This window comes from Sander lucioperca, chromosome 14 (genome assembly GCF_008315115.2).
Source record: "Sander lucioperca isolate FBNREF2018 chromosome 14, SLUC_FBN_1.2, whole genome shotgun sequence".
Classification (NCBI taxonomy): domain Eukaryota; kingdom Metazoa; phylum Chordata; class Actinopteri; order Perciformes; family Percidae; genus Sander; species Sander lucioperca.
Window position 1 is genome coordinate 26,939,929 of NC_050186.1, and position 23,671 is coordinate 26,963,599.

At 41.2% G+C, this 23,671-nt stretch overlaps 1 long non-coding RNA gene across 1 annotated transcript in view; it reads left to right on the plus strand.

Annotated features, from left to right (window-relative positions):
- LOC116034800 overlaps positions 1 to 10,862 on the plus strand; it is a 31,667-nt gene extending 20,805 nt beyond the window's left edge. The window contains exon 4 of the long non-coding RNA XR_004101207.1: positions 10,849 to 10,862. This is a non-coding gene — a long non-coding RNA (uncharacterized LOC116034800). The remainder of the gene's footprint in view (positions 1 to 10,848) is intronic.
- The last annotated feature ends 12,809 nt before the right edge of the window (positions 10,863 to 23,671 follow it).

Genomic DNA, 23,671 nt, shown 5'->3' on the forward strand with positions numbered 1-23,671 from the left:
TGCCAACCAAGCTAGCTAGGTACCGCTAGCGTTAGCTGGTACCTTAAGGTTTAGTTTGCCTATTTCTGTACTGCCCAACATGCAGATGCATGACACCAGTAGCCGAAGGTCCGTGTTTACCCCCCGTGAATCGCCACTGGATGACTCGCTTCAGAAGGGTGTAAAAATCCTCTTTAGCGTTTAGCGCAGCGCCATTGCAACAATAACACTGGCTTGGCCACGTCTTCCTCCCCAGCTCCACCCTCTTGTTCAAAAATCGTCACATCCAGTTGCAAAAAATCAAGATGACGACGGCCAAATTGCCAAACTTGAGGCTTCAAAACAGCAGTCAAAAAACCAATGGGTGACGTCACTACTACTACGTCCACAATTCTTTAACAGTCTATGCTGTAGACTCTTAGTCTTTTTTAACTAATATATTGTTTGTTTGTATGGTGGCATGATGTAAATATCCTGATGGTCTTTATGCAAAGGTACCCATTGACAACAGGTCTTTGCAAGATTCGAAAGCCTATTTAGTTGTTTTTACCCAACAGCAGCTAGCACATTCCAGTCTTTTTAAAAACCGAGGCCGAAATGCAAAAACAACCTTCCAGCCTTCATCGTTCTGGGCTAAGGAAGTGCCGGCGCCTTGCCCCTGGTCCTGATTGATTATCTAATAAGGAATGAACAGCAGCACCTGGTACTTTGTGTAATTGTCATATTTGTCACCCTCAGAAGCGAGCTGAGGCGGTGAGTGTGAGCAGCTTCTGGGATCTAATTGGACAGAGTTATCAGACGGTGAACAGCGGCAGCGAGCAGAGGTGATCCATATCCTGCTCCAAACGAGAAAGAAGAGTCGTTAAGAGAGACGGGAGACATTAGGAGCGTTACACACATGCATCAATTCACACACATCCTGGTAAACACACACACACACACACACACACACACACACATTCAGCGTATCATTTTGATTTTAGTGCCAATATGTCTGCTCAGATTTATGGCCAAGACTGGTTTACAAATCTGCCCATGGATATTCCTTCACACCTGAAATTCACACCAGAAGCAAAACATCATTGTAGTGAGCGCTACAAAAGCCTCTTCACCAAGCTTTTTCATACATACCGCCAAATGTTCCAGACACAAAAGTACACTAAGCAAAAATTGAAATGTAACACTTTTTTTACTCACATTTATTCATTAAATAAAAGTCAAGGAAAGTCAGATTTCTCTACGCACTCGCCAAAAGTATTTATTTTATCAGATTTTGCAGAAACATTAGTTTAAGCACATAGAATAAATAAATAAAAAATCAATGATGGCTGATGGTCCTGGTATTGTGCATGTTGGCCCACTGTCACACTGTCAAAGCTTACTAGTACACTTGAATAGAACAGAGTCATGGGGGCTTTCCAAAATGATCCATATAAGTGTGTAAGATTTGTGTATTATTTACATACACACTTTTGAACATTGATGATAGGCTTACTGTCCTCTAGGTAAGGTAGCATCCACAGATACAGTTACTGTACGTACACACCGCCGCCGACTTGAGCTTGTAAAGACACCGGAAGTCATCCATTTTCAATGGAAGCTGGCTTCTCTCAGCTGCAAGAAGCGGCAAATCTGTCGGCGTCGCATTTTGAGCGACCAGAGGGTCAATCAGAAAGTTGAAAGTATGTCAACTTTATGGTAATGAGCTATGACGCGGTTCAGCGGCAAGCAGCGGCAAACGCCAGCAACCAATCGGAATAGACGTCTTTCGCGCTGGCTGATTCCGGAGAAACATACGATGTAAACTTGAAAATGAGATGGTACATCTCAAGGGGCTATCCGAAATAAAGAAAGAAAGAAAGAAAGAACTTTCGTTCCTACAAAAACATTAGTTTCGAGAAAAAGGAGGAAAAGCTCATCATCGCCATTGCTGGGTTCCCTATCATTTATGATATTTGCGTATAGGGACCAGTTAACGTTACCTGCCGGTCACATCGTCTCTAAACAGTCCACTCACAGTGAAGTCCCGCACGGATGAACAGCTGGCGGCTGCTCGCTCTGCCTGCATTCTGCTGCGGTTCAGCGGCTAACGAGCGAGCTAACTGCTAACACACACTGCTGTTAGACCAACAACCAATACAAATTCTGTCATTATATATGTAATTTATAAAAGGTTTCTAATGTATTGGCCATGCAGTGGCTGCTTGTGCTTTTTCCATGATCGAACATAGAATGCTGCTACGTCAGAGCGGCCAAAGCATCAAACAGCTTCCCCGTACTTTTTGACAAGCGTCCTTGACCGGGCGGCCAGAGCTTCTTTGCAGCTCAAGTCGGCGGCGGTGTGGACGTACAGTTAAGCTTAAGGATTCACTCTGCCTTTCACATGTACATTATGTGTTTAACATAAAAACATGATGTATAAATTCATGAATGTCAATAATTATTCAATTAATAGCTTAGCCTTGAATGCACCATAGAAGGGTATGTGGAAAGACTTTAGGTCGTCCTACATCTTATTGTAGGCCCAGCTAATATGCAACCTAATTTTATACAATATGTAGTAGGGGTCCTTGCTCCGTCTTTCAGCTTAGAGGTTCTTGGCCTAAAAATCGTTATAGACCCCTGCTCTAAAGTACCTGTCTGCTGTTTTGGTGCTGAGCAGGTAGAGAGGAGTGAAAGTGAAGCAAAACAGTTAAGTTATGGGCCGGACAGTAGAAATGTCCCAATGAATCTGTTCAACAAAGGGTTAAAAAGCACACTGAATTGCCATTCCTTGAGGCTTTTCTTTAAACCAGTGCCATCTAGTTGAGTCAACAAATACAGCTAATGGTTCATGAAGCTTCATTTGGACATCACAACTAGCAGGTGATAGTGCGTGTGACACACAACATAGCCATACTGAGAAATAAAGAGAGAGTTGTGTGGAGCTGATAGTCTTAATTAGCTTTGTAGCAACTCCTTTGCCAATGGCTTGAATGTACAGACATAGGCGAAAGAGACATATGTAAATCAGTTGATACATTATTTTGGGTGCCACATCCCCCACAAAATGATTTGTTTCACTATTAGAATTTATTCCATTAGGTCCGATACCATTTGGAAGTCTTCTTCTAGACTTTGGAAGTCTAGAAGATTTTTTTTCTTTTTAAGATTATTTTTTGTTTTGTTTTTTGATAGGAAGAGGTGAAGACAGGAACGGGGGGAGAGAGAGGGATGACATGCAGTAAAGGGCCGCGGGTCGCCCCGCGCTAAACTGAAAGTAGCCGGAACGACTGGTGCAGGTCTGCAGCGCGCCTGCTCTATGGGCCTCGTAGTGCGGAAGCATCGCCAATCCTTTGAGTAATTTTATACGAGGAATTTGATCGTTATCCAGGTTCATCCACTCTTCTTTCCATACTAACATTGTTGTAGACTCTTAGACTTAAGCCCTTTTCAGACATGGAATGTGTAACATTGCTGGCTTCCTCTTTATGTTAAAGTGATGCCTTTGTGTCATTTAGACAGAGGTGACTTTTATGTTTTATATTTCGGCTATCATTCAGACATGGACGTGACAGCACATTTACAGAAACAGCATGCTCTCGCGGTAATTGGCACAGGTGGTGCGCCAGAGAGAGAGAGAGAGAGAGAGAGAGAGAGAGAGAGACATAGATAGACTAACAGTTCAAATTATTTTCACAAGCTGTGTGTAAAACATTTAGCTGCATATTAATTTATTCGTGCTCCAGAAATGCTTCTGAACACACTGTGGGTGTTGAGCACCCTTTATATCGTAACCTCACATATTGTGAAGATCATACTGTAAGCCTTGTACATATACTGTAATAAAACAAGAGAGCTAGAGAATGGCAGGTTGAGTAAAAGGACAGCCTCCTGACAACATGCAGGGGAGAAGGAGGCTACCTTGTTTGAGAACTTGTGATGAAAGAGTTGAACTAATGAGCGTGTGTCTTCTTCAATAATTTATGATCCCCTGCAGCTGTGCAAATACCAGTGTTGAGCAACATTCCTCACTGCAAATGACGGCATGAGTTTCAGTATCATAATGACGGATCAGCGCTGGATAATTCATCTGAGGGCCCTAAAATATGCAATTACTCTGCAGTCGCTCCGGATCCATCTATCACGGCGCTCAGCGATTCGCCTACAATATAAGGCAGCGCTTTTATCAGCACAACGTTAACTGATGGAAAGGTATGGACTAGAGATGGTCCGATACCATTTTTTGCTTCCCGATACCGATTCTGATACCTGAACTTGCATATCGGCCGATACGGAGTACCGATCCGATACCAGTGTGTCATATGTTTTATTATGTTTTAACAACTGTATACTACTATCCCTGTATGGATGTGATATGATTTCTATCTTTGTTGTCAGTCTGGCTCAGGTTAAACTCTTTGTGAAACATGAACAAACACAAACAATGAATGCCACAGAACTTTCTTTTATTATGCAGTTTGACAGTCAGTTATAACGGAAAAAGAACATAAATAAACTACTTTAAGGTAGATTTTCTTTAGGGCTTTATTACATGGTATCGGATCGGTGCATAAACTCCAGTTCTTCCCGATACCAGCGTTTTAGGCAGTATCGGAGCATCTCGGAACAACATTTCTAGTATGGACCCATGTGTTCTGTTGATTGTTCTTGCTTAGCAAGGCAAAGATCTGATACACAACAGGAAAACCCAACAAGTCCTCCAAACCAACGACAATATAGGTTGTTTATTCCTACCCTCTGATACGGGACACAGGAGCGTTTCATAAAATAGCCCTTAACGTTGTGAAACGGTTGCAGTTTGCTTATGTGTAGGCACCAGAACTACTTAGTTAAGTTTAGAAAAAGATTGTGGTTTGGGTTAAAATCAGACGTTTCTTCACTTCCTGAAGGTTACGCACGTGACGCTGAACGTGACGTTCGATAACTTTAAAAAAACTCACTGTTTACTTTTATTACCCCGCTCTCAGGTGAAAATCCTGTGTTAGTTTGACCCATCCACAGTTTTGGGGAAGTTACTTTTAAAAAGTAGTGTTTACTCGTTACTCGTTACTTCTTAAAAAAGTAATCCGTTACTTTACTTAGTTACCCCCTATGGAAAGTAACTTTTTACGTTACTTTTACGTTACTTTTAAAAGCAGGCATCTCTGGCAAAAACTGAAGTTAATTATGCAAAAACTATCTTTGACCATAAAGCCAATCTATGGTTTCTCAGTGAGGTGTCTGAACTCCACTGCAGACTGGATTCTCTACTCACAGAGTGACGGCTGATTCATTATGAACGAGTCCAGCGCGGGTTGAATGCACATCAGCAGGTCATTGGTGTTACACAGTGTTAGTGTATACTATGTAATGTCTGTACCAACTTGTACCGGTCGTGCAGCCACGAAGGTCCGTGCATTGTCGTAGACACATGCAGCCTCTTGTCTGGAAATCCTTGCGTGTCCATGCGACCGACACAAGTCCACAGCGGTCCGCTGCATGTAGCCTATGTATGAGCCCATCTCCACCGCATCCATCTGTGATGTTGTCAGCTTTGTGTCTGCCTGGCATGCTCTGTTTGTAGGACGACCGATTTAACCGCCAGTCCTCAACGTTGTAGTGTCACGTGTCACGTAGCTCTCCGCTCAGAGCGCCGTCAAGGTTAAAACGCTCTCAAAAGTTAGCGTTGGCTGCTTCTCGCTTGCCATGATTGCTCTGCTACCAGCCTCTGTCATGTACCGTGTGGAGCTTGTGAGTGCGCAGCTGAGAAGGCAGTGTCGCTGTCAAATCTGTCCCTGGGAAAAGTAACGTTGCGCCAAATTGAAAAAGGAACTATGTTTCGTTACCAAATTTTCAGTAGTAGCGGGTTACACTACTTTTTACCTGAAAAAGTAGTTATGTTACATTAACGCGTTACATACAACACTGCCCATCTAGGATCCCAACCTGCCTACTTGTGTGGAAATTTGGCACTCTTATATTTAGTCAGCTCACTTCCTGCTATTCTTCCATCATACTTCCTACGGCCACTAGTGGGTGCCGTCACTATAAATGTAAATATAGGTCATAGTTGCTGCTTGAACAAACAGCCTATTGGAGAGTTTTTCCGGGGAGGACAGTCTCGGGAAAACCACACTGAGGAAGGAAAATATCACACAAGTTTCCCCCACAGTGAACTGCCAAGTGTTCAGTTTTGACCTCTGACCCGACCAACGAGGAGGAGTGAATGAACATTTTCCAAAACACTATCAATCCATCCTGAAACAAAGAAAAATTGTTCCCCGAAGAAATCTAATGTCCAAGTATCTTAATATCTCATTATTCTGTCAACACAAAGTCTTGGCTCCTGCAGTCCTTTGGAAAACGGCCGTGATTTGATTTGATTTTTTTATTGCTGTCTGTCAGGAGTCCAACAGAGGTTTTCAGATGCCAAAAATTCCAGGGCTTTGAAAAAGAGACGATTGCTGCAATAAGCAGAGGTATCAATCACCATGTTTGCCAGAAGAACTGTTTCTTCCTCCCCTCGTCTCCTGGAATTAAGACTGGAGCATGGGATTCAGATGTCTCAGTGGGACCTGCGGGATATGAGGGATGGAAGCAATTGATTAAAGACCTTTAAGTGTAGCTTACTGGTTGTGCCATGTACCCCTTTGGAAGTAAAAAGAAATGTCATGCCCCCATCCAACTGAAAATGATCCACCCATCCATCCATCCATCTTCGTCCGCTTATCCGGGGTCGGGTCGCGGGGGCAGCAGCTCCAGCAGGGGATGCCAAATTTCCCTTTCCCGAGCCACATTAACCAGCTCCGACTGGGGGATCCCGAGGCGTTTCCAGGCCAGGTTGGAGATATAATCTCTCCACCTAGTCCTGGGTCTTCCCTGAGGCCTCCTCCCAGCTGGACGTGCCTGGAACACCTCCCTAGGGGTCATCCTTACCAGATGCCAGAACCACCTCAACTGGCTCCTTTCGACGCAAAGGAGCAGCGGCTCTACTCCAAAATCATCACGGTTGACTGAGCTTCTCACCCTCCTGAGGAAACCCATTTTGGCCGCTTGTACCCTGGATCTCGTTCTTTCGGTCATGACCCAGCCTTCATGACCATAGGTGATGAAAATGATACTAACTTTTATTAACCATTAACAGGGGAGAATGGAGACATTAGTGATGTAACTAACAGAAATCGCAAAAGCATTTATCACAGATTCAATTAAATAATATAAATTAGTTATATTAAAAACTAGTATTTTTTATACATTTACTTAGAACTTACTTAGAATATCAGTGAAGTAACAATGCCTCAACTTGAATAAGACCTTGTAGTACTCTTTCCTCCGCAGCAAAAGAGATTTAATCTTTGTATAATGCTGATGTTGAAATGCTTTAATATTCTTCTTCTCTTAATTTATATTTGAATTAAGGAAAAAAATCCTGAAAGCTGCCTCTCTTACTGCTGGTAAAGGTTTTCTAATAATGTTCAAAACAGCAATACTATGACATCCTAGGTTCTATACTACCGAAAAGAGGGGCAACAAAATGAAATAGGGATGATGGTAGTTGACATTTACACACCAAAAAAGAACACATTTTACACACACATACTGTATGTAACAAACCCTTGTCACTCCCAACTCCTCAAATCTGACAGCTTGGCCAATGGCCTTCAGCAAAAAGACACACCTGTACTGGCTTGTAAGTAACCCTTTAGCATCTTGAGATGCACAGGGCTTTCGAGTAACTGCAATGTAAACCCGTTTGCAGCAATATTGGACGCTATTGCTCAACCGTGGTGCTGTGAGTAGACATTGTATAAAAAGAAATGTAGTACAAAGAGCGATTTTCCCAGGAAACCACTGTTCATATCCCGTGTGAAACCAAAAGTCAAAGTCAACGTTGACTTACTTAACTAACTTATTTACTTGCGTACTTAACTAAGGAACAAACATGCTTATTTTAGTCTATATCAGCGACGTTTCATTTCCAGACTTGTTCTGCCGCCGGAAATTGGCATTTTAAACTGTGGTGGATTTCTGAGGACTATGGTTAACTGCTCCACAGATCTCTGCAGGGTCAATCCAGACAGCTAGTTAGTAGGGCTGCACAATTAATCGCAATTTTATCGAAATCGCAATATGAACTAGTGCAATATCCAAATCGCAGGGGGGCGCAATATTTGTTAAAGGCAAAAATGTGTGTCAAACCATTCTAAAATAAAGTATTGTGGTGCTGCAGAGACGTCCCGGCCTACAAATTGTATCCTACAGACTAAAGAAAAAATCTTTGTTTGGTACAGATCCTCACAAAAAAGTCACACTTTATATGTTTCTATGAAAATGAGAATAATGATACAAAAATGATCATCCCCTCCAATATCGTGAATCATATCGCAATCGCAATATCAGTGAAAATAATAGCAATTAGATGTTTTCCTAACATCGTGCAGCCCTACTAGCTAGATTATCTGAACGTACACGTTCCACAAAAACAAGTTCCTTCCCGAGGCTATTTTGCAGAGGCACCATTGCTCCGTCCGGCACTTAGCGCCGCCCAATACGATTGTGATTGGTTTAAAGAAATGCCAATAAACCAGAGCACGTTTTTCTCCCATCCCAGGATGTTGTGTGGACTAGCCAGACCCTCCTTTGCAGCGCTGTGGAGGAAGGTCTGGCAATGCGAGACTATACTTATTTTGACCCAAACCAAGACCTTTTTCCTAAAAAAAATTGTTCTGATCTCTTTGCCTATGCATGACCAACATATATCTATATTTAACTTTCTCCAAAAGCAATGCATTACAGTTCCAGGTGTCAATCTTCACTTCACACACTCGCAAAACAAACTAGTCTGTACAATCTGTACGAGCACATCTAAAGGAAAAAGCCTGCTCACAGTAAGACGTGGTAATGGTTATGAATAAAAAAGGATGACAGTGCATACTTCCGGGCCCATACTTTTGGACAGTATCTCTTCATGGCATTTGTGGTGTTGCAGGAATCACACGTGTAAAGTAACAGAGAAGGTGTGTGAGGAATGAAAAAGAGAGCTTGAGAGAAGTTGAAACCATGCAACTTTTAAAAATCTGCACACCTGCTTTAAGTAGGTGTAGGTGTCAAATTATTGGTTTCAGAAAGTTACAGAAATTGTCCAACCCAGCCTCAATAGTTCAGAATTTAGGAAGACACTGTTTTGGTAATCCAACAAGCACTTCATTTGAAGCATATGCAGTGTTGGGAAGGATACTTTTAAAACCTATTCTGTTACAGAATACAGAATACATGCCCAAACATGTAATTTGTAACGTATTCCGTTACATTACTCAATCTGAGTAACGTATTCTGAATACTTGGATTACTTCCACATTGAACTGCATTTTATAAGTGTAGGAATGCGACCATCAAATCCTGCTTACTAAACAGGCCTATTCTGGTGTGTTCTTCTGTTCCAACTGGCTGAATGTGTTAGGCCCAAGTCTCCCTGAAAGTGCAATATATTATAATTTGCTGTAGAGGAACAAAGACTATAAGGGTATATTTATGCAAAAGATGTTTTGCTTGGTTAAAAAAGAGAAGAATTGACCAATGTTCCCTTTTCAGTTTCTTTATTTACTCAGCTGTTAAAAGTGAGAAAATAGACAAACATAAAATATTCAGTTTCTGTACAGAATATGCTATTACATCTAACATTTGTTTTTTTACATTAGGTGCAGTAGCAGTGGTGGAGTGGCAATCGGGAGAGTCGGGACTTTTCCCGGTGGGCAAGTAGTGTTTCGAGGCCAGTCAGGGCCGGTCTGATAATAGTTATACATTGCAAGTTCTTAGCAACACCATCTGCCGGCCACGTGACCGGTCATCACGTGACCGGCCCAGTGGTCGTCGTAATTCCGTAGGATATATATTAATTGTCCTGCATTAGTTTTCATACATTATCATACAAACCCATTCATGAGAATGCATTGCCATGTATCACTCTGTAACTGTGTTAAAAAGTGCTAAATACACTACCGGTCAAAAGTTTGGGGTCACTTAGAAATTTCCAGAATGAGATCAGTTGCATTGTTTTTTTAATCAGGGCAGGGTCATTATGTGCTTACATAATTGCAAAAGGGTTCTGGACTGTTGTAGAAAGAAGTGGCTGATCTTTAATGCAATATCTACATTGTCCATTATCAGCAACCATTCATCCAATGTTCCAAAGGTACATTCTGTTTATTAATCTGATATCATTTTAAAAGGCCAACTGAGAAAACATTGGAGAACCCTTTTGCAATTATGTAAGCACATAATGTAATCTGAAAACTGCTGCCCTGGTTAAAAAAACAATGCAACTGATCTCAGCTGGTATTCTGTCTATAATGGAGTGGAATGGACATTTCTTAGTGACCCCAAACTTTTGACCAGAAGTGTATATTATATAATATAAATAAAGCTTTACTTTCTTACTTATGTACTTACTTACATAGACACCGTATTGTATACTATAATATACAAAGATGCAAAGTAAAAACCCATGTAATCAGGGGATGACATGAAAAAAGGCCAGTTGATGAGTGAAAAAACACTAAAACAAATAGCCATGAGGCTTTCAGCTTTCAATCATCACAGACACATGAAATCAGATCTGGTTTTTTTTCACCATCCATCAATGTGTGTGTATTGCTCTGACCTCGTGGCGTCTCAGCAGTGCTGTAGGACAATAAAACAGCTCATCAGCAAACACATCAGTGTTTATTTACTCCTGCTAACCCACTCAGCAGCGTCTTCATACAGCAGATGAAGCCTGCTCCTCTGATATCCATTACCACATTATTCTCCGGTAATATCTTGGCCAGCATTATGACCGTTATTATGACTGCCATTCAAGCCAGGCTTTTAACATAATTGAGTCATAAGAAATTAGCATAAAGGCTAATTTGTTTGATTATGCGTGCATTTGTGGAATTATGGGGCTAAATGATGATGCCTGTGTGGCAGGTTAAAAATGAGCTGTGGGGAAATTGTTTAAGGAGCTCAACAGAAGTGCAGCGATGCGGCCGCTGTTCATAATGTGTCCGTCATGCCATGCACATCACCGCCGCTCTGCTACAACCTCGTAAATCCAATCTTTGACTTTCATGGTTTAATATCAGCTGATGGATCGCACGCTCATCTTTAAATCCAGCTGCTGGGCAGATGGAAGCACGTCAAAGGTCATCAGCAGACAATATGAAGACAAACACACACGTACTAACTAACTAGCTCATCACATTATTCTATGACATATACTATGATGTATCATACTATACACTTTCAAACTTTACCCTAGAACATGCCTGTCTGAAAAGAGAAATCATTTTTTCACATGCGGTAAAATCATGGAACAAGCTTCCAGAAGAAGTTGTGCGTTCCCCTTTAATTAATTCTTTTAAGAATAGGTTGGATGCATTTTGCCTGTCAAAAGGTGTAATGTATAATTATAAAGCTTGTCAGTAATTTATGTAACTTATTTATGTAATTTAGGTAACTTATTTATGAATTGTTAGAAAATTCATTCAGGTAGGGTATTGTACTTTTATTACCTGCCTGCCAATCATGAAATGAATGTGTTTTATGAAAACTCGGGTTGCACACGTCGTCCGTCACGTTCCCTTTTAGCTTTTAGTTGATCTTCGTTTAATTTCCTTCTTTCCTGTGATGGCCCTGCCCCAGTATCAGCCATAACTACAGCAAGATAACTTCTAAAATAACATTCAAATACAATTAGGCCTATATAAAGAAATCTCCTGCTACCCTTTTCCTGGTTGGATACAATAACACAGGCTTTTCCGGTGATACACCGAAATCTGCGACCCGTCAGAATGTGTTACTGTAGCGCCGTCTACCTGCTGTAAACCACTTCGAAAAAAACTTTATTAAACTAGCGTTGTTTTCACTGTTAGTCACGTTTGCTGTTACAGGTCGTTTATGATCATCAGATGGAACATTACACAGTTTCAGAAACATTTAACAGTGACATATAGTCACTTTAAGGATAGAAAATGATCTTACTTGATCAATCAATGGCAAAATGTGGCTGAAACGTGAAAGTTGATTAGATGTCACCACTGCAGATAGTAGTTCACATCTTACTTAGACGATTCAACAGCTCCGACACAGAATCAGGGTTATTAAAGGAATATATTTCAAAATTAAATACCCTCATTAGAATGCTGCTGAAACAACCGTCATCAGATATAGTAGTATGTTATACTTTATAACATCACAGTATATATATATATATATATATATATATACTAATATGGTCTCATGTAGCACACCTGTTTTGATTGGGCTTCTTTGCTGGAGCACTCACCATTCTCTCAACGTTTACAGTGCCCCCATTTTCTGACCAATGACACAAACAGATTAAAAACCTTTTCCAGTAAAGCGTTTCCATTCAGAGATCGCAGTGATAACATTCCTTCACAACTCCGTCTCCATTTATTACAGATTTGTACTGTTGTTATTGAGGAGCGCTTGGCTGAGAACATGTTCTCTGGTGTCACTGCAGGAGCGTACGAGTATATAGATCACTGGACCATGGCCGATTTATTTATTGCTTTGGAAAACCATGGAAACGTGTCTTTTCAGTTCAGTTCCTGAAGAAAAGATGTAAAAAAAAACAACAACAACAAACTACTAGTTGTAGTACAGCATATCAAATCCATCCATGTGTTTTATTACAGCTTTGATTCAATTCAATGGATACCTTTATGAGGGATGGATGGATGGATGGATGGGATGGATGGATAGCATATTTGCTGTCTCTTTTACCCCTACCTAGTCCACGTCTTCTATTCCAAGCACACATAGCTGTGTGTTGATGTTTTATGGGTTTTTCTAACAAACCTAATTAACATCCGAGCTGCAGGGCAACAAAGTAATGAAACACATTACAGCAGTATGAGATGGGAAATGAGGGGTGAGCTGCTGAGCTATGTTTAGCTGTAACAGGATTGACCTCAAGGGAGAATTTCAGAAAACTGTTTAGTTTTGGCAGTGGGTTGGTAGTTAGAGTTGTCCATGTTGAAGTGTTTTGGTGCTTCTCTATAAAAATACTCATTTTTCTGATATGGGTGACACTATGACGACCCCTGCTGTGTGTGGATTTTGTTTTACTTTGGCAGGAAATACAGTTTTTACTGTTTTGCAATAATAATAAATAATAAAAAAACAGCCATGATGCCTAATCATATCCAAAATGTTTGACCTTGACCCCCCCCAAAGTAAGTTTTAACTCTTTTTGAAATTGAATAGGGCTGCAACTGCTGCAACTAACGAATATTTTCATTCTTGATTCATCTGTCGATTAGTTTCTCATTTGATCATTTTGTCTATGGTATAATGGCAGAAAATGATGAAAAATGTCGATCAATGTTTTCCCAAAGCTCAAATACCGGTTAATCGATTGATAAAATAGTTAAAAACTAATCGATTACCCCTGGCAGCTCTAATAGCAAACCATGTGTGTGATGGAAATCTGTTTAAAAAATAAATATATATATATATATATATATATATAATTACAGTTTTTTTTTTTTTTTTTTTTTTTTTAAACATTTCCATCACACACGTGGTTTGCTGATGACAAACGAATTAAAAATGACAATTTCTCTTTCGGTTTGTCCCGTTGAAACTACATAAAAGAATCAATTGCATGCCAACATTTAAATGAGGATGTGTTTTACATCTTACAATGTGCAATTTAAATTAACCAACTGTGTACTCTGGACTGGGGCTGAATTGCATGTTTTGGGTACTTCAGCTCCAATAAAGGGAATGTAAATGGTAGCATACAATAATATTTTCAGACATTGACTCAAGTACTGTACTTAAGTACAAATTTGAGACTTGTACTTTACTTGAGTCTTTTCTTTTCATGCCACTTTCTACTTCTACTCTGCTACATTTCAGAGAGAGCCATTGTACTTTTTACTCCGCTACATTCATCTGACAGCTTTAGTTACTTTACAGATTAGGATTTTTGTACACAAAACACATGCAGTTTACTACCCAACAATAATATATCAGCCTACAAGTCCAGCTGAAATGATTAGACCATTAAACACTTAGTTTATTGACAGAACTGTTTGGATCGTTTCCAGTTTCTAAAAAAATTGAGGATTTTTTGCACTGAGTACTTTTACTTTGAATACTTTAAAGGTCAAATGTGTGGGAATTTCTCCCATCTAGCGTTGAGATCATATATCGCAATCAACTCTCTCGCGCCACGCAGTTCAAAGTACGTATTACAGCTACGGTAGCCTTCACGCTTCAAAAAGACGGTCTCTTGCTCTTTTCAACATCCTTTATCTTTTTCTGGGTGAAGAAGAAGACTCCTGTTCCTGAAATTTGGATTTTGAATACGTGTGGTCCTCCATGTTTCCTTCTTCAAACTTGCCCGGGGCCGGGAAGCTACGATACCCATTAGCAGCATTAGCAGCACCTGTGAGTTTATCATGTGACAGTGAAAATGCGAAAGGTGGAGCAGTATGTCCTGTATGTCCCTTACCGGCTAACGTATTTCAAGATGGCGCATGAATATGGAGCGTCTACCCCAGTTCATGCAAATGTAAAATTTCAAGCCAAAAGGAATACTTGGAATTGATGGTGGTGGTAAATGTTCATGAAAAAGGACTTTTTTGTTTGTGAACGTGCAACACAGATTTTGATAATGAACAGTTAAACCAATTACACACTGGACCTTTAAGTACTTGTTCCTGCTGATACATACTTTTACTTAAGTAACATTTTCATTGCAGGACTTTTACTTGTAACAGAGTATTTTGTACAGTGTGGTATTAGTAATTTACTTAAGTAAGGGATCTGAATACTTCTTCCACCGCTGGATATCTTACACGATAGTGTGTTTCCAACGTTGAAGCAGCAGTTTAGGGAAGACTCTTTGCTGTTTCAACAGGCCAATGCCCCCATGCCACAAATAAATGGTTTTGCCTTTACTGACCTGCACAGAGCCCTGACCTCAACCCTATCCAACACCTTTGGAATGAACTGGAACACAACCATCCCATAACAGTGGAGATAGTTAAAGCAGCCGATTAATGCACATGGTTTTATACTATAAAATGTGTCCACATACTTTTGGCCACAAAGTGTAAATGAATTCTAAAGGTTACACAAAAGTAAGCACACACTTCTTTTTGCAGAGAGTTTAGCTGTGTTCAAGCACCGCTGTCTCTCCCCTGAGTCTGTGCTTCTTCTCACTTGCTGCAGAGGGCTTTGTGTCCTGCAACACACTGATACTCGTAGTCAGTGAAGCGCACAAATCCAATTTGCTGTGTGGGAGCATTAGAGTATTAGACTCCTGTGTTAATTTCTTCCTGAAATGACTTCCAGTCTGTTCCGTGTTGGCCCTGGCACAGACAGAGAGAGGGGGTTAAAAGAGGAAGCCAAAGGGAAAAAATGGAGATGGAGACAGAATCAGAAGAAACAACAGAGATAAAAAAGAGGAAGAAGTTGTGGGAGCGATGAGCAAAAGAACTTTACTTAAATAAAAAGTATTAATTCAATTATCAATAGCCCACCTAATGAAAATATGACGAGAGCATAGTTTGTTGAGAAGGTATAAGGTTGGTTTCAGAAGTGTGTGTGTGTGTGTGTGTGTGTGTGTGTGTGTGTGTGTGTGTGCAGCAGCTGTTTAAATATACATAGCTTTATGAAGCATTTTATTTTCTGAGCCAAATAGATGTCGCTCTCTGTTCAACAAAGGGATGAAACAAGCCATTCTCACTCACATTCGTAGACTGTAAAAATAGTGGGATCACACCCAATGGTTTGTGGACTGCCGTTTTGAAGCCTTGAGTTTGGCCATACGGGCCATCTTGGTTTTTTGAAACTGGACATTACGATTTTTTATTCTACTTTTATGTCCACAGATCCATGGTTAGCATTGCTAAGCCTCTGTCGTGATTGAAAGGTCTGCATGTAGCCACAGCCCTCAAGCATCCCCTGCTTTATCGTCAATTTCTTAAATAAATGGGATCATAATTTACTAAATGAACATCATGCTGTGTTGAAGAAGACGTGAAAGTAACAATTGAGACCATAAACTCATTATGAAAATGTTTATTGAGGTAATAAATCAAGTGAGAAGTACAGTCATTTTATCACAGACTTGCATAGAGACAGATTTCTGTAAACCAGTGGAAAATGAGATAGAATGCAGGTTTTAGGCGCTTTCACTTTGGCTTCACTTTTCAGACCAGGAAGCTTCATCCGATATTTCTACAGTCTACGCTTCCAAATCGTCCCATACTGACTCTTGGTCAGCGGCCCAGGCGTCAGTTACCGACACACAACGCACTCTTTAGCGTCTGTATGGGACGCAACAGGGACAGCAGCTGGTCAAAAGTCAAAAGTGACGCCAAGGGGTCTTAGCAAGTGTCAGTATTTGAAGAGATAGGAGTGAGAATGTGTTAGCTCACCAGTTCTCAAACTATGGTACAACTACCACTGGTGGTACGCAAGCTCCCTCTAGTGGTATGCAGATGGAATCTCTGATATATAGTATACTGTTTATCTTTAAAACAGGAACTATTAGGAAGAGAATATTTTGAGCAGCACTGTTGAAACTAAGGTGGACGAGCGCAAGTGCTAGTTGCTACTAGGGACGGTTTACAACCGAGACGCCCCAACTCAGAGTAGTTTCCTGTATCTGTGTCACATGGGCTCCGCCACGGCCACGCCTCTTTAGTAGAGTAGCGGCAGGTCCTGAGTGTATTGATTCCAACGGGAGAAGTGCACGTGAACACCCTTGCAAAACTAATCTCCGTGATGCTAAATGTGTCTTTTAGCACTGTAAATATCTAGTTAGCGAGAGAACATATTAATAAATTATTCAAATATAACTTTTCATTCATCCACGTGATGTTTACTACACGTTCAAACGAGGCCACGCCCCTTCAGGAGACACAAAGTGTGTACCGTTTCACACCATTGACGCTGCTTGAAATGCGCTCTCTTTAGTATTGAGGATCTTAGTTGCTACTTAAGCAGCAGCGGTGAAGTCTCCGCAGCACCTGCTAGCAGCAAACAATGCAAAACAGTAAGGAGATATGACCCGAGTTACCTTGAAGTGACTGTATGTGACTTTTAAATGTTTCTGAAACTTTGTAATGTTCCATCGTATGATCATAAATGACCTGTAACAGCAAAAGAGACTAAGGGTGAAAAGAACGCTATTATCATATAGTTTTTAGTAAAGCCTCTGTCACAAAATGATTTAGGGCAGGTAGACGGCGCTACAGAGCACACATTCTGATGCGTCGCAGATTTCTTTGTGTGTTAGTGAGTATGTAGGTAAAAGGTAGCAGGAGATTTATTTATATAGGCCTAATTGTATTTTAATGTTATTTTAGAAGTTATCTGCTATAGTTATGGCTGATACTGGGGCAGGACCATCACAGAAAAGAAGTAAATTAAACGAAAACAACTAAACGCTAAGAGGGAACGTGAAAGACGACGTGTGAAACCCGAGTCACACTCGGTCGGGCTTTCAACAGATGGAGACAGTTACGGGATTGTAAATGATTCAAAAACGTCCCCGAATAGCCCTAAGTAATGTCTATTTCGTTCATGAAATAACTTTAGATTGTGCGATGTGGTTGTACGTCAGTAGCCAACATTAAATTACATCCCCCTTCCATTTAGCGCGGACGTTTTATTCCTTTCAGTCCATGTTTGTGTTGGCTTACTATTTTCTTGTCCCCCTGTAACGTTACTTGTGTAAAGCGACCTTGGGTTTCATGAAATGCGCTTTATTAATCAAAGTTATTATTACGTTGGTTGCTACAACAATCTCTTAATGCTCTGGCTCGTGACACAATGACAGTGACAACGTTACCCGGTTTAGCTCACGATACATCCAAAGTATAGACTGAAGGCCGTTTTATGCTTCTGCGTCGAATTGAAGGCCGTACCCCCACAGACTCCTCTGCATCTACGCCGGACCCTACGCCCAAGCCTGACGTGCACCTCTCAAAAAATGTAACTACACGTCGCGGCGACGCACCTCGCTCGGCCGTGGCTTGGTAGCGTTGCATTTCCCCCTACTCATTTCCTGGTTCTCCTTCTCCATAAACTACATGAAATCAAGGAGAGGGTTAACTTTTCCTGCTACAGATTTCCCACCGTGGTCAGAAAGCACAGGGGAGACACTTTGTTTCTCTCACTATGACTCTAGAGTCGGTACTCGCTCCGAAGCTAATTGCCGTCACTCTCTCACTTCTCCCTCTACCACACACTCCACACTACGTAGGCTACGCCGAAAGCTCTGCGTGGAGCCTCCGCACAATCATAAAACGGCCTTAAGTTACAGTATGCAACACTTGAAATGCAACGATGCCTCTGAAACGTATTCTCTTATTGTAAATGAACGATTTTTTTGTCTGAGCAAAATATTCATTGCAAGTATATGACCTCCCCGTAACGCTAACTCCTAGACCTTTACGACAGTGTGGTAAAAACACTACCGCTTTTGTCCAAAGGGGCCGCTGAAATCAACACAAACTGAAAGCCACTTTAAATTTGGATTCAGTTGGAGCGGGGCGGAGGAAGTACAGCATGGCTGTGGCTGACAACAATAAATAATGTTTTTAGAAATAAATCTGCCTCCTGCGTGAACTGTCCATAGCTGAATAGGGGTTGGCCAATTTTAACATGGGTGGTACTTAGAAAGCCTAATATTTTCTGAAGTGGTACGTGGTGTAACAAGTTTGAGAACCACTGTGTTAGCTGAAAGCCCACTGAATTGCCATTCATTAAACCTTTTTCATTGATTTAAGAGTATCAACTAATGGTTCGTCAAGCTTCATTTGGAAATCACTACATTTATATCATTCAAGCCAGCAGCACATTGTCATTTTTACTGTATTTTAATATTTATAAATCTTTGTAAATTTTCTTTTCTGAAAAACACGGAGGAGGTTGCTTAGTGTTTTTGCAGCCCAAGCTAGTGAGTGCAGGTCTCTGTATACGGCCCCAACATCTCCACCAATTAGAAGGTAGAGCAGCCTGTAGCCTACAGTATGTAGCGAGGCAAAAAAAGTCCACAAAGCACTCACTGCTGCCTATAAAACTTACTAATGTGAGCACATGGTAACAGTAGAAGGTCACTCCGAAGACCGTATTACCATTTTCATCCACTATTTTGGCAGCTGAACAGTAAGTGTGTTTCCATCCACCCGTTTTGATGTGCATTTCCAATTTGCGCTTGAAAAACCCCCGAATGGAAATTCGAAAAGTTAAAATATTGCAAAAAAAGGTTTTCGCTTGGGTGATGATGAAAAATTGCGGTATAAGCAAAATGCAACAAAGTGCAATGGAAACAGTCTCAGGGAATAAATCATGATTTACATGAAGCATGTGACTTAAACATCCACAGAAGCTTCTACTGGAGAGAGAAAAATGGCGGCAGACAAACACATCAAATCAGTGGAGCGATGAGGAGACTGTAACCTTCCTCGGATTAAGACATGAAACAAACTGAATTTGCATCACATTTCCCACATGGTTTTCATCTGTTTGGAGTTTAATGTTGCTTCTTTTAATGACGTCATGTTGTGTCTTCTGCAATGGTTTAAAGGCAAAATGCCACTGGAGAATTGGGGCCACCGACTGTTTATCATGATGTGCCCCCTCCCAACTCCTAGCATTCCTACTATTGGTAATAGAGCTGTGCAATTAATCAAATTGTATTGGTAATTACGATTTACAATCACAAAACAATATAATCCAGAAAAACTTTTATTCAAAATCTGTATACTGATGATGACCACATGGAGTGGTTGTTTAGATTTAATATAAAGAAGTTGGTGACTTTTGTGGTATGGCAAAAAAAAAAATGAGGTGTATTTGTTTAATCTATGTTGCTATTTTGGTATCTGGTCCTTTGTTATAAATAAAGGTGTCTTGTAAACCCATTTGGGCTGGGCATATTTTTTGTATGCATGACAATAATAAAATTATTCATTCATTCATTCATTCATTCATATTTTGCACAACACATTTTGTAAGTAAACTCTTACTTATTTTGTCTTGTGTTTTAAATGAAAAAAAGTTCAAATGGTAACAGAATGAAGGGAAATTTCACAGTTCACCGTGTTTTCGCTGGTGATTTGTTCAACTGTTTCACTGTTGTTGTTTTTTAAAGTTTAATAAATGCAACATCTTTCCAAAAGTCAATGTATTAAGTAATCGCGACTTCAATATTGACCAAAATAATGGTGATTATGATTTTTTTCCGTAATGGAGCAGCCCTAATTGGTATAACAGCAATGGATGGAAAGCAGCCCTTCCCATACTGTGACGAGCACTGCTGTGTTAATGGGATTCACCTGTGCTCGTTAGTGTCATCTGGAACACCTGAGCGTTCCCAGGTTATTTAAGCCTGGCTGCAGTGCTACTCTGCTCTCTCTCTCTCTGCCAGCTCTACCTGTTGCTCCGTTGGTTTGGTTATATTGTTTTAGGATATCTTTATTCGTTGTTTGCACTTCACACTCACCAACAGTGGCGCCGGCAGCTGTAATCCTGTACACACACATAAAAAAAACTTCTGTGAGACATGTAAAGCCTCTAATGATAACAATGCCAACAGATTCTCACTCCCATCGTGTAAAATACGGACGTTTGGTCAGGTGCCTTTGGCGTAGTTATTGACGATAAAAGTCTCCTTTAGCGTCATATCTAAACGCGCTTGGTCGGGACTACTGGCGTCACTTTTGACGCAGTTAGGTTAAGGAAAAGGTCGTGGGTGGGCTTACGTTTCCATGAAACGCGGCAAGAATGGGACAGTTGGGTTTAGGAAAAGAAGAACGGGATGGTTGGGTTTAGGAAACGTGACACGCGGGACACAATCCCCGGTCTCCTGGGTGAAAGTCCTGTGTGGTTTGACCCATCCACCACCCCAACCAACCTCCCGCAGATTTTCGGCCTTTCATACTACTCGCTACCGTACTCACTCTTAGTGCTATGTCATCTTCATACCCCGTGTAGCTGCTGCTCTCCCTGGTGCGTTCTACAAACACGCTGAAGACACTAGAGAACTTTTCCTGCTTCGGTCCCCCTACAGGTTGGAAGCGGAATTGTCCATTACATTATATTATGCAAGTTTGCCAGATCAGGTAGCGGATCTGTAGTTCGAATGAGACATAATGAGACAATTCCGCTTCCAACCTGTAGGGGGACCGAAGCGGGAAAAGTTCTCTAGTGTTGCTTTAATGTTCTTTTTGCTCAGCCGTGGTTTTCGTCTTGGAACTCTTCTGCCCAGTCTCTTTCTTATGGTGGAGTCATGAACACTGACCTTAACTGAGGCAAATGAGGCCTGCAGTTCTTTGGATGTTGTTGTGGGGTCTTATGTGACCTCTTGGATGAGTGGTCGCTGCGCTCTTGGGGTAATTTTGGTCGGCCAGCCACTCCTGGGAAGGTTCACCACCTAGTGTGGGGGGGGCGGGGGGTGTAAGTCAATGTCATTGGGGGTCTGGGGCCTTGTTGATGAGGTGGCTGACTACAAAGGGGAGGAAGTCTTCCTGGATGAACTTACGCTGAGGTTCTCATGTCAGTCAGTTAACTGCTGGATTTGATTGTGCCAAAACCTTGATATTTAGAACTTAAACTAAAAAGATTGCCGCAAAGTTATGAGAACATGGCATTCCCCTCCTCTCTTTTATATCCTGTGGGATAGTATGTCTTTTGAAACAGAGTCATGAGTGCACATGCAGTGACCTAACATGTTCTTAGTGCACATCCATTTTCCTGGTGCTGAGAATCTATTGGAAGAAAAGCTGCTGGACGTCTGGCAGACGGGGGGGAAGGGAGAGTCGCCAGCACTTCACGGTCTGAACTGTGTTTCTCAAGTCGAGCAAAACGTCAGCAGAGTCTCATGGTGCTTTAAGCTCACTCATCCGTCTGTCCTCAGTTTAATGGACTGCATACAAACTGAAGTGCTTGAACATGTTAATGCCTTTTAGTGTTGTTGCCTGGCCCCTCTCTCTGAACGGCAGATTTTTGAGATGGAAACGTGGATGAAGATCTGACGTGGTCCTGCGACCACACACAGATCCTCTATTGACTCAGTAAACACTCGCTGTGAGCTAAAAACCCAGGCGGACCGATGCTTCCTCGTCTGAGCCTCCTGTGTGGGTGGTCTGATGCACGTTTGCCCGCTTCCTGCAGCAGCTGACATCAGCAACACAAACCAAAATTCTACTGTTCCAATTCTAATTGGATGCTCAGAAAAAGGAATCTTAAGTTAGTAAGGAGAGCAAGTCACTCCAAGGCTCTGGCTAGTAGCCTAGAAATCTAGACGCACCCTAGCAACTGGCTTGCAAGCTGGAAAAACCAAAGTCTAGTCAGGCCAATCACATCGTGTATAGAGTCAGTGGGCGGGCTTAACATAATGACGGCTGAGTTGCGACGGTTCCGCGTGAATTCCCTGCTACTTGAAAATAAAGAAGATGGCTGCTGCTGCTGGCGAACAGTGGTCTTTTGAATCGGCTTTTGGCCGCGACTCTGGAAGACTTGGAGTTAAGCTTTTCTTTGAGAAAAGAACAAAGAATGGCACTGAAGTCATTCTTAAAAAAGGAAGATGTGTTCGGAGTTTTGCCGACCGGATACGGCAAAAGTTTAATCTATCAACTAGCGTTGCTCTGGTTGGTTGTTGCGCTATCCATGCAGAGGGAATTTGAAAGACAACCGTTTATCCCGCCCCTCGGATTGAGCCCTGCCAATGGTGTGTTCCCAGACCCAACATCTTGATGTGGGTCTGGCTTGTCAGGCTATGTGGCCAGTCCTTGTCCAGAGATGGAAACTATTTAGGTTTTTTTTATTCTTTGCATCTTAATCAGTGTGGCTGAAAGGTATATTGACAAAAGATTACTATATTACAATTGTTTGTGTTAGGAACAGCTGGGGAACAAAGTGACAAGACCATATTTTTTAGTAAAGTATACTGTCCAAACATTTACTCTGGAGGAGCTTTCTCAAGTTTGAGAAAATAATGATGATGTCATAGTGATGTCATCAGAATGATCTCGTCTTGGGCTTGGAAACTACAAATGTTTACAGTGTTTACTGCATTACAAACTGGGGGGCGTGGAGTTTGAAAGATTTAACTTTTCACCAGGCAGGGAGTGGCATTATGGGAAATGTACGATCCAACATTCTTGGATCTTAGACCAGGGATTAAAAATCAGGATAACCCGGCCTCTTCCCCCCCCAAAAAAAAATGCATTAGAACAGCATTCAAAATCACAATCTAAAGCAAAATAAATTCTGTTATAATGGAATGAAATAAAAATAGACAAATGTGTAATCTAATATTTTGTGCTTTGTGTTCAACTGAACACATTTACTGGATAAAAAGCATGCGGCTTATTCATTTTCTTAGCTGAATTGAATGCTCATCATCGTCATTTATTATTTATGAGGTTATGTTTAAGTAGGATCTTTTTTTTATCTCAATTACGAATTCGGATATCCCCTCTGGGGATGGCGGTCGGTGTGCAATGATGGGCCTTGGGAAAGCAGTGCTGTTCCTTTAACAGTCTGACCACGGCTTAAAGGTTGACATATCTGATTTCATAAAGTAGGTTATTAAGGTCTAATTCATTAGATCACAGTATGGGTTGAAATTCTTTCTCCAAGGCTTTCTCTGTTCAGAAAATCTTGTTATACAAGTTGT